The 15,970-nt window shown below is 35.9% G+C and overlaps 1 pseudogene; it reads left to right on the top strand.

The window, feature by feature from the left end:
• Window positions 1–1,055: 1,055 nt before the first annotated feature.
• LOC122787843 overlaps window positions 1,056–15,970 on the top strand; it is a 39,124-nt pseudogene continuing 24,209 nt past the window's right edge.

Raw genomic sequence — 15,970 nt, 5'->3', positions numbered from 1 at the left:
CTGTAACAGCTGTATTTTGTGAAATAACTGTACTGTAATACTGCACAAACATGCAAACTCTCTATATAGTTTGGATGTTTTAAATAACTTTAAGAAATGTAAAAAAGTATGTGCTATGAGCTACTTAACAAAAAATTAGGTCGTTTTCCCTATTTTGTTCATTTTATGCAATTCAGACTTTATTTGAAACATTTTCCAGAGTTAATTAAATATTTTTTTCAACGTCACAGTTTTGGACATTTCTTTTACTTAAAAATTCATTTAGAGCATTCTGAGAACTTTGTTTGCTATTTTGCAATTAAGAGATCATTTAAGTAAGCTTTGGGACACGAAATACATTTCTGAACTGTTTTTGTGAGTTAAACGTGCAGTAGGAGTGATCCATTCCTATATATTCCTCCACCTTTAATTGAGTGCCTTCTCAGTCTGGAATCTGGATTTCGGTATCACATTCTGACACCATGTCACTCATCCTATGTTATGATTCAAGACAAACAGGTGGGGTAGTTCATTTATATGCTTTATTATATAGAAACACTTCAGGATGGACATCAGCAATACAAAATACAAATGAACTGATTAACTGACAGACTACACAGACATGCATGCTTACATCTCAACAACTTACTACAAAATGACAGTCAGGCTCGCACATGCTCAGTATTTATACACATGTGCAAGCCCATGGAAAGCTTCTTAAAGGTATACATACATACTGGTCTACAAATAGATGGATGGATGGATGGATGGGTTTATTTATTTATTTATCCATTGACTTTGCTGTAGGATAGTCTAATAAAATAAGATTGTCGGTGGAAACGTTTTGTACCAAGTTTCACCAAGTCATTGGGCGTGATAGAGTCTCAGTAACCAGAAAAAACATGCTATCATGATAGAGTTTCAGTAACCAGAAAAAACATGCTATGTTGGTTTGTAGTTTGACAGAAGCTTGTTTGTAGGGAAAGCTGAAATACGTCTTGTCAAACTCCCAGAGCATTTGAAAACTGCAACTGAGCTCCTGTGACCAAGTAACTGAAGCCATCTCCACCACAAGGATGAACTCTTGGCTTCTGCTAATGTTGCTTGCTGTTCTACCTAATCTGGCAACAGCCAACAAAGGGATCTCTCTTCTGGAGCATGGATTTTGCCAGCCTATCTAAATCCCTTTGTGCATGGACCTTGCCTACAGCCAGACTATTTTGTCAAACCTGTTGTGCCATACTAACCAAGAGGATGCTGGGTTGGAGATGCACCTGTTTTACCCTCTGGTGAAGGTGCAATATTCCCTGACTTATGTTTCTTCCTGTGCTTCATGTATGCTCCTGTGTGTACACTGCTTGACAAGCTGGGCACTCTGTGAGTGGGCTCATCATGGCTGCAAGGTGCTCATGAATAAGTTTGGGTTCCAGTGGCCTGAATGGCTGTGCTGCAAACATTTTCCAATGCATGGTACCAGAGAGATCTACATGGGCCAGAACACATTGGAAGGAACCAGAGACAGCTCCACTCCTGCCTATCCTACACCATACAACTGTGGAAACTTTGCATTTCCCACTCTGGGCCACTATTGTCCCAGGTTTGTGTGCCAGTGCCAACTGGAAGTGCCTTCTTATCTAAGATACCACTTTATGGAGGAGAGGGTGTGGTGCACTTTGTGTGCCTACTAAGCCCAATGGACTCATGTACTTCAGAGAGGAAGAGATCAGGTTTGCCAGACTGTGGGTAGGCATCTGGTCTGCACTGTGTTTATTATTCACCCTTTTCACAGTCCTGACTTACCTGGTGGATATGAGACATTTCCATTATTCAGAGAGACCCATAATATTTCTTTCAGGTTGCTATTTAATGGAGGCCCTTGCTTACAGAATTGGCTACCTACTGGAGGGCAGGGTGATCTGCATTGACAGGTTCACATAATATGGGTACAAGACAGTAACCCAAGGCACTAAAAAAGAAGGCTGCACCATTCTCTTTATGATTTTGTACTTTTGGAATGGTCAGTTCCATCTGTTGTGTGATTCTTTCACTGACTTGGTTCCTAGCAGCAGGCAGGAAATGGGGCCATGAAGCCATAGAGGTTAACCTTGCAACATGGGCAGTCCCTACAATGAGACTCCCCAATTCTAAGTTCCCAACCATCAAAAGAATATTGACACATCTAGGTGTTCTTACTTTGTTAACTGTAGCAGCCTACAACTCCAGCTACCATACTACCATACAACAACCAGTCTCACACCACGCTACCTCCATGCATAGTAATTTCTCTCAGACATCTGCTAACTTCACTATATCACCATCCATCTTCAACATATGTATCCATCATTTTACTCACTATTCATCACTTCCTTATGCCACCACACCCACTCCTTCTCTAAAAACCTCTGGTTTCTATTGTCTCCAACTTAGCTCTCACTGGCAACATTCATCCCAACACTCAAAGAAGTAAAAACACCAAATGTAGAATCACGGAACCTCCACTTTTCATTGAGACAATACAATATAAAATCCACGTTAAGCGCTTTCACCCAGGAATCTCCTGAGCTTCATCAGAACAGTTCATACATAAAATGGCCAGCCTTTTATAAATATCCATTCATATTTCCACCAAAAAAGGAGGTTCCGTGATTCTGCATCAGTGTTTTGACTTCTTTGAGTGTTTGGCGCAACTGTTGGTGGAAACATTCATCCCAACCCTGGCCCCTATACAAATCCTCACTGTTTTACTACTGCATATTTCAAACAGATGCAATGCTTGACAATCCCTCTAGGGGCAAATCTGACCTTCTAATCCTAACCTTAATATTAGAAGTATCAGTAACAAAATCCAGGACCTACATGCCAGTCTAGCACTATATTCCAGACATAGTCCTACTCACCGAAACTTGGTTTAAACTTGTCACTTCCAATAATGAGATTCTCCCTCCAGGGTACAATATCCTATGGCTCGACAGATCAGGGACAAAGGGTGGCACTGTTATCTTTCTATATCAAAATCATCTAACACTAGAAGCCTTCAAACAAAACTTCCCATCTTTGACAAAGCGGAAGTATTTCTTGCCAAACATATCCTGAACTCAAATAAACATATTAACATAAATGGAATCTACATCTCTCCCAACAATAATACCCTTACGTTGGAAAACATACTAAGCTGGTCTGACAAATCCCTACCCCAAGAAACGATTATCCTAGGAGACTTTAATATAAACTGGACAGCTTGTAGTTCTCAAAATCCCACTAACCACATTAATCTGTATAGCTTTACCCAGCTCATACAAACCCCTACCAGGATCAGTAAAACGTTCAATAAACAATCCATACTAGACTGGATATTAACTATCCAATCACTACACATCATCCACTCTGGCTGTCTCACAGACTGCCTAAGTGACCATCTCTCAACCTACATAATCAGACAATGAACCAACTCAAAGAAACAAATAACTTACAAACAAATGAGATGCACAAAACGATTTAACACCAAAATCTTCATCAACTCTCTAGTCCACTCCAGCTGGCTGTCACTGAAACATCTTCCCCTGGAGGATGCTATCCATCATTTCAATAAAGCCTTCTTCTCTATTCTAACACTCACACTCCTACCAGAACCACACATGTAAAATCTAATTAGGCCTCATGGCTAAAAAAAGAAACAAGGTGTCTATTAGTTGCAAAAGATAACGTATGGAATCAATGGTACAAAACGAAATCCAATACCGCCAAACAAAAATGCCAAGAGCTCAGAAACAAAGCTAAGAAACAAATCAGGCAAGATTACTATATCGATATCCAAACTAAATACCAAAGGAACCCTCAAAAATTCTGGCCAGCAATAAAAAACGTACTCCAGCCAGGTAAAACAACTACTCCACAACTCACTACCTGAAATAATGCAGATAACATAGCTATCCAGTTCAATAAATACTTTACCGAATCCATAGCAGTCCTATCTAGAAAGCAACCACCCTCCCCTGTCCTAGACAGTCCAAGTCTCAATAAAGCTGAAACCACCTTTTTTCATTCAGCCAGTATCAACTAAAACAATAAAAGTAAATTCTTAGTAAACTGAAGCCCACTACTCTAGACACAGACAGTTTACCACCCCAATATCTAAAATTAGCAGCCGAAGAAATAGCATACCCAGTTTCAATACTTATAAACAGATCTATAGTCGAACACCAAATCCCAACCTTATGGAAGATTTCCCATGTAATTCCACTTCACAAAGGAGGCAATTGTACTGTCCTAGCCAACTACTGACCTATTGCTATCTTATCCCCACTGTCCAAAATATTAGCGAGAATTGTCCATACACAGCTTATGCACTACCTGCAAACAAATAACCTATTAACTCAGTCACAACATGGTTTCCATCAACACCACAGTACAACCACTGCCCTGTTATCTTTTACCAACACAATAAACTAACAAGAAACAATCACAAATATGTATCCTCTATTTTCTTAGCCTATCAAAAGCCTTTGCTATGGTATCCCACAGCAAACTCCTAACCACGCTCGCTTCACTAAACTTTTCTCAATCTGCACTTGACTGGTTCCAAGACTATTTGACTGGACGCCAGCAAGCAGTACAATGGCAAGGAGCTCAATCACCCCTTCTACCTACCACCATAGGTGTCCCCCAGGACTCCATACTAGGTCCCCTCCTTTTCTCATTATTCACCAATAACCTCCACATGTCAGTCCCACAAGCATTCATAATTCAGTATGCCATTGATTCCACAGTAATTTGTGCTGCCTCTACTATCCAATAATTACAAGTGCCCGCCCAAAACTCATTTCTTGCAATCAAAACCTGGCTAACAAACTCCCACCTCATCCTGAACTCAAACGAAATGAAACTTATGCTATTACACCCAATCAAGACTACAACAGCTCCCTCTTCATTCACTATCGAATCTGTCAACAAAACCAGAATCTCTCCCACTGTCCATACTAATCTGTTAGGAGTTGAAATAGGCAATAACATGAGATTTGATTTCCTCATATCCCAAACCATAAAAAAAGTCCACAAAAAAAAATAGGTACTCTGTATAGGAATAAACTTTACCTCACAAACAACGCAAAAGCCACAATAGCTCAAACACACTTGATCTCAGCCCTACTGTACACATAATCTATTCTCATCAACCTTAGGAAATCTAACCTTGCAAAACTTGAAACATGTTATAATAAAATTGCTGGATTTTCAACCTACTCAAACTCCAGGTCTCATCACTGTAAAGCCCTCAGGCAGCTTAAATGGCATGAGTTTCCTCAGCTCCTACTTTACACCCAACTAACCATAGCCACAAATTACTCCATCAGAAAGAAAAGACACCTGCCTTGCAAAATCTACTACAACCATACCCCAGTACCAGAACTTTATGATCCAATAATAAATCTGGGATAAAAGTCTCCACTGCCAATAATCAGGCTGGGGAATCCCTCTTCTCCAACTGTATAGCTAAAATCTGAAATACATTACATCCCAGTATAATATCCACCACAACCTCACCTCAATTTAAACCTTTACTAAAAACTCACCTATCCAAAAGCTGAATATGTCCATGTACGGCTCCTGACTAACCTACTTGTTCCTAATGCTGATACTATATTGAATTCAATCTTACTAATTGTACATATAAACACAAATGACATCTAGTACTCTGTTTAATTACACCATGCATCTCACATTATATATTTAACTGTGTTCTGTTGTGTTTGTTATATGTTAATTGTATCTGTGTTGTATTAGCTTACTTTTATGTGGAGCTTTTCTCCACGGGCCTCTGCTGAAAAAGGACTCGTGTCCAGTCGGACTTTCCCAGTTAAAAAACGTAAAATAAATAAATAATTTATTTATTTTATTTAACCTTTGTTGACTAGGTTAGCCCAACTAGGCTAGCAGCCTCTTTTCAAGGGAGACCCAAGGTGGTATTTACACTATTAGGTGTAATTTGACTAGGGCATCACAGAACTTTCCCCTACTCAATTAGTGTATGGGGATGCAGTTTGCAGTTATGCTTCCTGCTTCCAGTCCAGTCATGAAGGTGGCTCAGACGAGCAGAGAAGCAGTATTGAGGAAGATAGTGCAAACGATAGTGTAAGTGGGTGAAAAGAAGGAGAAGTGATAGTGAAGGCAGTCAAGCCTTCATGAGAAACCTAATTTATGGTGAAAGAGATCATGACAATAGAGAAGTAGAAGAAGAAGGGTATGACGTTTCAGCAGGAGGACAGTGATAATGAGAGATTATTCCAGCAAAAGTTGTTTGAGGGTGAAGGAGAGTCACAGAAGGAATGTATCATTAAAATTCTTTAGTCAGAAGGGTTGGGAGATGTATATTAAAAAGATTTGATAAAACAAAGTGAGCCAGAAAGTGAAAAATAAACATCATCGGGAGAAATAATAGACAGAATACAGGAGGAGGAAATACAAGAAATATGGTCAGGAAAAATAAATCATATGTGCAAACTGTGAAAGAAGGAGGAAAAAAGGATGAAAGGAAATTGTAAGTTAGAAGAAAACATTGTATGAGAATAAGTAATAAAGCAGAAAAAGAACTAGACAGGTATGAAATGTAGGACAGCATCATATCATCACTGGGTATTGAATCCAGAGAGGTAAGAGCATTTATTTGTATTAATAAAGACTCTTTTCATGACTTTTTTTTTGACGAGGCACAATATATGGAGAAATTCTAGAGCAAGATGAAAGAAAAAAGAATGATAATCCTTGGAACTTATATGTGATACAGGCTTTTAATAGAGAAGCAAAAAACGAGAATGTATACATAATTCCATACAGACGTTGAAAGAGACAATTTATAAACTATGTGTAGAGAAGTAATGGATGTTATGAAGGTTTATGACAACAGAGGTTTATGGACTGGGGATGAGAATGTCTAGTGATATTGCAAATACAAAATAAAAAGATAATGCATGTGCCTAGAGTAATCAATGTGGAAGAAAATGCGTGACAAAAATGATCATTTAATTAATAATTGTGACAAAAGAAAATGTATTTGTAGTAAAATTGGTCATGAAGCAAAAAATAATGTGAACTCAAATATATCAAATGTAAAAAAGGTAGGATATTCATGGATGGATTGTGATGTAAAAGAAAAGAATATACAAGAAAGGAGGGAAGCTACGGTAAATGAGAGTGTAATAGAAGATTATGTAAAAAATACAAAAAGGAAGACAAGAGAGATACTACAGTAAAAATAAAGGCAAACAGTGAAGAAGTAGAAAAAAGAAGAAATAAGTAATTCGATTGAAGAAGAGAAATGGATATGAATTAAAAGCAAAAGAAATTCTATTGGAAAAAGAGTAAAAAGAAAACATTCATGTAAAAATATAGGAATAGGAGAAAACAAGTAAGGAAAAGGAAAAAAATCACCTAATATTTGTTATAGAGTGATAATCTTATCTATAAATGTGAACAGTATCAAGGATGTAAGAAGAAGACTAGGGGTAGATTATTGGATATGGATATCGTAATATTAATAGATATAAGAATTTTGACAGAATAAGAAAGAATGCAAGTTAATGAACTATAGGAAGGAAAAGTAATATGGAATATAGGAGAAGAAAGTTGTTCCTGAATAGCATTTCTAAGTAAAGAAAATATAGAAATTTTACATTTCACATTAGTAATTCTAGGAAGAGTGTTAATAATGAATATAAAATGGAAGAATCAAGTGTACAGAATTCTGGCAGCATATGCATACATTATACAAAAACAAAGAAATTATGTTTAAGAAAATTCTTGATTATGTTAGTGTCAACATGCAAATTATATTAGTAGGAGATTTTAAGTGTGACTTAAAACATAGGTGAAAAGGAGCAGATGTTAACGTTATTTTGGAAGTAATAAAAAGTGGCAAAATGTATTTATGGGATAATAAGCAATGGGCTTACAAAGGAGGTAACTTAAAGACAGAAACTATTTTATAGTATCAGATAATATGAAAGTATTTAATAAAGGTATAAAAATTGCATGATTTTCTGATTACATAATTAGGGTAGAGGTTTAAGATAAGGAAGGAGATATTAAACTAGGTAGAAACATTAAAAGATTAAATGAAGTGGAAATAAATGAAAATATAAGAAGAATAATGTTGCAGTTATGGGTAGATCATACAAATATGAGGATTTTTTTTTACAACAATTGGACATGCTGGTGGATAGCTTTTAAAGGGAAATATAAAAAAATAGTATTTGGAATGGCAAAATGCAAAATAAAACTAGATAGCTGTAAATATAAAGAAATTAATAATCAAAATGTTAGATATATAAATAATAATAAAGAAGGATTTATAGAAAAGGGAAAGAAAATATATGAAATGAATCAAGAAAGGATTAGAAAGATGTTTAAACAAATATATTTCTACAAGGAAGAAAACAGGTAGTAGTGCTCTACCTAAGAAAGATGGTTAAAGAAAATAATAGAATAATAAGAGGGTTAATAGATGAGGAAAGTAATAAAGTGAAAACACAGAAAGAAATAATGCAAGCAATAAACAATTATATTATGAAAACATTTGCTAGAAACAAAAATAAAATAAGGTATAAATGAAACATAAAAAATAGTTAAAGAAGATAATAAAGAAATGGAAAAGAAAATTACTATAACAGAAAAAAGTTTTTAAAACAGTTAGCTCAGAAGCTGTGGCAGGAATAGATGGAGTAGAATATTTGATGTACAAAAATTTGAATGAATGGCAAGAGGTTTTTAATGAATGGTTAGAGAAATGTATATAAGATGAGAAAATATGTATGAATGTAATGAAGTTTCTATGGAAGAAGGGAGATAATAGAAATATAATGAATTGGAGACTTATAGTGTTAAATTATGTTCATTAAAGATATTTATGAAAATATTACAAAGTAGAATAGAAGGTGAAGTAAATAAGCTATTGAATGAAACATTTTTTCAAGAAAAGGAAAAGGAAGTTAAGGAATTTTAATGATAAGAGAAATAGTAGAAGATATAATAATAAGAAAAGTGGAAGCTAAAATCTTAATAGGACATGTGAGTAAAGCATTTGATAAAATACATTATGCAGTGTTGTGGGAGATGAAAAACCTGCTGTGATCTACCATCATTCATATTGTTATGGCTCCCTCTGAATGTTGGTAGATCACAGCAGGTTTTTCATCCAGTCCCTCTTCCAGTGTCCAAAGAGAAGGTGAACACATACCTCTCAACCTGGAAACATCAAAAATCTGGACAAAGGCCCATGAAAAATAGGTACAAATCTGTATGCTAATTAACGTAACATTTACATACATAATTATGTAAACCCACCCACTCCAATGGAATTGTGGGATACCAACTTTCAAACACAAACTGAAGACCAGACAACCAAAATATGGCCTCAGGCACTGTAGTAAATGGTAACCATTTTTTTTTAATGTGTAGCAATGATGTTCACTGGGAAGGGAGAAGATGCTGAACCTTAGGATTTTTTGTGATTTGCAGTATATGGGTTTTGTGGTAAACGTAAGGCATTTAATGGTAGGTAATATTCTAATCTTAGCAAAAGAATATTACAGATTGCTAGGACCTCCAAAAGTGGATTCTCCATGGCCTACTGGTCAGTGGTGTAGCTAGAGTTTGTATTGCCCAGGGTTGCCTGAGTTTGCTGCCCTCCACCCCCTCACAAAATCATGGTCAAATGGACCCCCCCATACAAAGCCCTCCACCCTGCAGCCATTCCAATGCCCCATTACTTGGCTATTTTGCTCTATTTACCATAAGCACTGTAATGTGTATACTTTACTTCTACAATGATTATTTGGATTTCATTTAAAACTTATATCTTACATTTTGTAGCACAAACACTGATATCTTCTAAACAAAGCAATACAGTCTCAAAATGAAAATAGATTTAGCATTAACACTTATCTGGTCTTGAACCTAAACTCACATTCATTGAAACAGCATTGAAACCCACATTAAAAAAAAAAATTAATCTGGCCAGTGGCAGATAAAGATTACCTTTGTTCTGTTTTCAAATCATAGGCTCCTTGCACACAAAACACATGTTTTCTTTGATACACCTTCCTGATTGTATTAAATTATATTCTTTGTATAATACAGCACACTTGTTAGAGCTCATTTTAAATTTCAGAATATTTCCATCATAAAAGTCTAATCAAACTTCTACAATCCACCAGTATCAGTAAATATGCATAATCTCTGCAGAAGTAAAAGTCATCTAAATAATTCCACATTAAATAGATCTATAACTAATGAAGAGGTTGCTGCTAGCAAACAACTTTATATTTCATTGTTTCATCTACAAATAAAGTACCTGTTACCCTTGAGGAATAAATTACCTGTTAGATAAGCTACTAATATTGCAACAGGGAATAGATGGCAAACTGATAACAGGTTCATAGTTAATAGGTATCTCTGACAAAGAGGACATTCTCAGGACTGCAACATCCACCCCCTTTAAAAGTACAACACAGTAAAGTATCAGCATTACATCTGCATACTGTGGGAGTAGAACCCACAAGCTTCTGAATCAAAAGAAAGTATTCTACCAGTTATGCTACTAATACAAGCATAATTTGTATAAACAGCACCAAACTTCTCTACCCCTGAGGAACTATGCAACACAAGAAATCTGGAAAAAGCCAACATTTAATGGGGGGGGGGGGACAAAGGTCAAAAGCCAGGGACACATTTTAAACACTGCTTGTATAATCTTAGAAAAGTTGCTAGAATAAAATGTTTTCTGTTACCATGTGTTTCCTGAAAGATAGCCATTTAAGTTTGTCTTATTATTATTTAGCAAATTCAGTTCTCACTAATTTGGCACAGAGCCACAAATTTTAAGAGGAACAGACAAAAGAGTGGTGGTGTGAGTAGGGAATTCAGGCTCTGGGGCATTTTACACACACACACACACACACACACACACACACACACACACACACACACACACACACACACACACCAGATTAAATACATAGAATGTAATGGTTGAATTAAATAGCGAGTAGCAAAAATGGTTGAATTAAATAAATAGAAAGTGAGCATGATGCCCAGCAGAAATGGTTGAGCTAAACTAAATCGAGAGCGAGCATGACGCCCAGCAGAAATGGTTGAGCTTGAGCTAACACACACCAGAAATGTTCATTTAAATAGCGGTTGAGCTAACACACACCGGAAATGTTCATTTGTTCAAAGAGCACACCAAAAATATTCATTCAAACAAAACTTGAGCGGAAGACTAAATGCAATAATAGTTCACTGACTTAAATGTTAAAATCTGCCCCTACCTACAGATAATAAAGCAGTACAGCCAGCAGTTGAGCGGCATGATGCAGCAGAACAACAACTGTGTTTAAGTTGCACACTTGGTGCCAGCAGATTAAATAAATAGAAAACTAAGCTAGCGGCACACACACACACACCAGAAATGATCAAACAATGGTTGAGCGGAAGACTAAATCTACAAGTTCACTTCATTGAGCAGATTGCGGAAGATAAACTAAAGTTCGCAGACTTATTAAAATATGCCCCCTACCTGCAGATAAAATGAAGCAACAAACAAGGTACACAACACACCAACAGAAATGTTAAAATATGCTTATTATTGAATGCATACCCCACTGAAATGCCCAACCAGCAGATAAAATAAATCAACAAACAATGGCTGAGCAGCATGATGTATGCAGCAGAAGATAAACTAAATGCACAACAAATCAACAACATTAACTTGCATGGACTTAAGTTGCAGATTTGGTGCTAGCCCAGTAGATTAAATAAATAGAAAGCTAAGCTAGTGGCATACAAGCAAATAAACTGAATGCAGTCAATGCACAAATAAAGCAAATAAAATGATGGTTGCACTAGCGGCACACATGCAGAAAAACTGAGTGCACCCCCCCCCCATGAAAATATGCCAGCAAAATACCAGGAGAAATGTTAAAAAACCCTACCTAATGAATGATATGCCCAGCCAGCAGATAAAATAAACAACGGTTCAGCGGCATGATGCAGCAGAACTCAGAAGATAAACTAAATACATCAGGAAACAAAACGAAAAAGGCTAATACCACCAAAGATGAGCAAGCCTGGAACACAGTGTCACAAGAACTCCACCAGGATAATCAAAAACCTTTTATCGAGCGCTTTCATCAGGTTGTAACCAATCAGAATACAACAAAACTTAATACACTCTTGTTAAGTATACTAAAACCTGTGAGAACACATGCCATAGTGAGCCAATGAAACTAATCATAACATTAATTATAAACAGACTTTCTCTATCTAGCACATCACACTTAAATTTATGGACAAATTTTAAAGTAAAACAGCAAAAAAACACTTTTACCTAAAAAGTGACAGAAATGTTATGATAACAGTTCAACAAACAGAAGCCATAACATACAGCTCATACATATAAAAACTAATAAAAACTATATAACATAAGAACGCAGCCTTAACAGGCTGCTAATACTGATGTTGTCATTAAGACCGGGGGGGCACAAGCATTCAACTTAATTTGCCAACATAATTCCCTGAATTCTAAATAATCTTCCCAGGGACCCCCTCTAGGATCTATTTTGACCCCTTTAACAACAGCAAATAAAAAACATGTGTTGAGTATTTTTCTATGTGCTTATACAAGGCATTGTTTTTATTACTGTTTTTTTATGTCCCTATGATGCTCGTAAATTCTGTCCCCTAACTTTCTTTTAGTTTTCCCAATATAGAACATACTACAGTGTTGAAACAGGGCAGCATAAACAACCCAAACAAAATGAAAGAAAATGCACCAAGCTAGCACACCGAGAATGTTTATTGATAGACAAAACAGAAAACAGAAAATGGTGAGCGCTTTCACAACATAAAGTTAAATGTGGTAAGCGTCTCTTGATTTTGATTCTGTACAGCTTGCTAGCCCTAATTAGTTAATTGAGTAATGGATATCTGACTATTTAAATAGAGTGTAAGCTTTTTACTGTTGTCTGATGAAGCAACTGCTTACTGTATCCCTGTGTTGACTCATTTCAGAAAACCCTTCTAGAGGTACTTTAAGAAACATTACTATATATATTTTTTTTGAAATCCACTCAACAGTTTTTGGGGCAGTTTAGCTTTCCACTTGAGTTTTTCAATGGACAAGATGGAGAACTGAGAAGAAAATTTTACATGGACTGCAAATTTTAAATGTCAATATGTCTTGTCTGTTTAGCTATCAGGTGGCAAATGATTGTAAAAGTCAGATGTAGTTAGACTACAGTTAACTTGAGCCAGCTACAGTTGTAGAAACAAATATCTTTTAAATAGGTTTTCTTATGCACTCTCTCTCTTTTCAAAGCATATTTTATTTTATACCTGTCTGGCAAGGCTATATTTGTATATGTAATTTTTAAACTGTATTGCCTAGTTTCATAAGCAAAGAATTTCATTTTTTTTGTCTCAACGTCTTAAGATTAAAGACGAGGTAGAAGGCAAGTGTTTAGTTATAAGTTATAGTGTAAATACATATAGTGTATAAGTTATAATATGTGTGTGTGTGTGTGTGTGTGTGTGTGTGTGTGTGTGTGTGTGTGTGTGTGTGTGTGTGATTTGATGAGGAGGCGCACTGGACAGACCGTGACAACTGATTCTTTGGCCACAGCCTAGTTATGATATATAATAAAGCATTAAAAAAAAAACTTAAGCTTGGGGTAATGCCCTGAATTCAAAACACAGCTGAGAGGAAAGAAAAATGTAGATGGCACACTTCACTGCACTCAGAAAGCTAGTAAACAATATTATTGATATACAGGAAGTTCTGATCTAAGAAGACTTAAAGAAATCAAAATCCCTTACAGACACGCCCTCCAGTGATCTAAACCTTGTCATCACGGACAAAACATGCTGGAGGGATAGGTTCCTGACCCAGAGACTCCCCAGACTCTGGAATAGATGGCCCGTACATGTCAAGCAGAGCGCCTCTTTGGCCCTCTTCAAAAGGAATGTTGATGATTGGATGGAAGATAGGAAATTCACCCCGGGGTTCATGTCAGTCGCCCTGCTAGACAGGGGTCATAGGAAGTAAATACTGTGGGAAGAAATAGCCAGGGAATTGTTATGGCTAGGCTTCTATAGGCCCTAGGGCCAATAGCCTAGTACCAACCTATGAACTTATGAACCAACTACTATCACAGCTAGGTAAATCACAATAACAGCCTTGGGACAGTGATACTCATATATACAATAACAGCCTTGATACAGTGATATTCATAAACAATGACAGCCTTGGTACAGTGACATACATATACAGTGATATTCATATAAAATGAAAGCCTTGGCACAGTGATATTCATATATACAATCACAGCCTTGGTACAATGATATTCATATACAGTGATATTCATATATACAATGGCAGCCTTGGCACAGTGATATTCATATACAGTGGTATTCATACACAATGACAGCCTTAGTACAGTAATATTCATATACAGTGATATTCATATACAATGACAGCCTTGGTACAGTGATATTCATATACAGTGATATTCATATACAATGACAGCCATGGTACAGTGATATTCATATATAGTGATAGTCATATACAATGACAGCCATGATACAGTGATATTCATATACAGTGATATTCATATACAATGACAGCCATGGTACAGTGATATTCATATACAGTGATATTCATATACAATGACAGCCTTGGTACAGTGATATTCATATACAAAAACAGCCTTGGTACAGTGATATTCATATACACTGACAGCCATGGTACAGTGATATTCATATACAGTGAAATTCATATACAATAACAGCCTTTGTACAGTGATATTCATATATACAATAACAGCCTTGGTACAGTGATATTCATATACAATAACAGCCTTTGTAGAGTGGCATTCATATACAGTGATATTCATATACAATAACAGCCTTGGGACAGTGATATTCATATACAGTAACAGCCTTGGTACAGTGATATTCATATACTGTGATATTCATATACAATGACAGCCTTGTACAGTGATATTCGTATACAGTGATAGTCATATACAATGACAGCCTTGGTACAATGATATTCATATACAGTGATATTCATATATAATAAAAGCCTTGTTACAGTGATATTCATACACAATAACAGCCTTGGTACAGTGATATTCATATACAGTGATATTCATATACAATGACAGCCTTGGTACAATGATATTCATATACAGTGATATTCATATACAATGACCGCCTTGGTACAGTCATATTCATATACAGTGATATTCATATACAATGACAGCCTTGGTACAGTGATATTCATATACAGTGATATTCATATACAATAACAGCCTTGGTACAGTGATATTCATATATAGTGATATTCATATACAATAACATCCTTGGTAAAGTGATATTCATATACAGTGATATTCATATAAAATAGCCTTGGTACAGTGAAATTCATACACAATGACAGCCTTGGTACAGTTATATTCATATACAGTGATATTCATATACAATAACAACTTTGGTACAGTGATATTCATATACAGTGATATTCATATACAATAACAGCCTTGGTACGGTGATATTCATATACAATGACAGCCTTGGTACAGTGATATTAATATACAGTGATATTCATATTCAATAACAGCATTGGTACAGTGAAATTCATATACAGTGATATTCAAATACAATAGCAGCTTTGTTACAGTGATATTCGTATACAGTGATATTCACATACAATAACAGCCTTGGTAGAGTGATATTAATATACAGAGATATTCATGTACAATAACAGCCTTGGTAGAGTGATATTCATATACAGTGATATTCATATACAATAACAGCCTTGGTACAGTGATATTCATAGACAATAACAGACTTGGTACAGTGATATTCATATACAATGACAGCCTTGGTACAGTGATATTCATATATACAATAAAAGTCTTTGTACAGTGATATTCATCGTCAA

Source organism: Protopterus annectens, chromosome 13.part0, assembly GCF_019279795.1.
Source record: "Protopterus annectens isolate FY-2018-M chromosome 13.part0, PAN1.0, whole genome shotgun sequence".
NCBI lineage: Eukaryota > Metazoa > Chordata > Ceratodontiformes > Protopteridae > Protopterus > Protopterus annectens.
The sequence above is the reverse complement of the archived record's forward strand: the minus strand, read 5'-3'. Positions and strand labels throughout refer to the sequence as shown.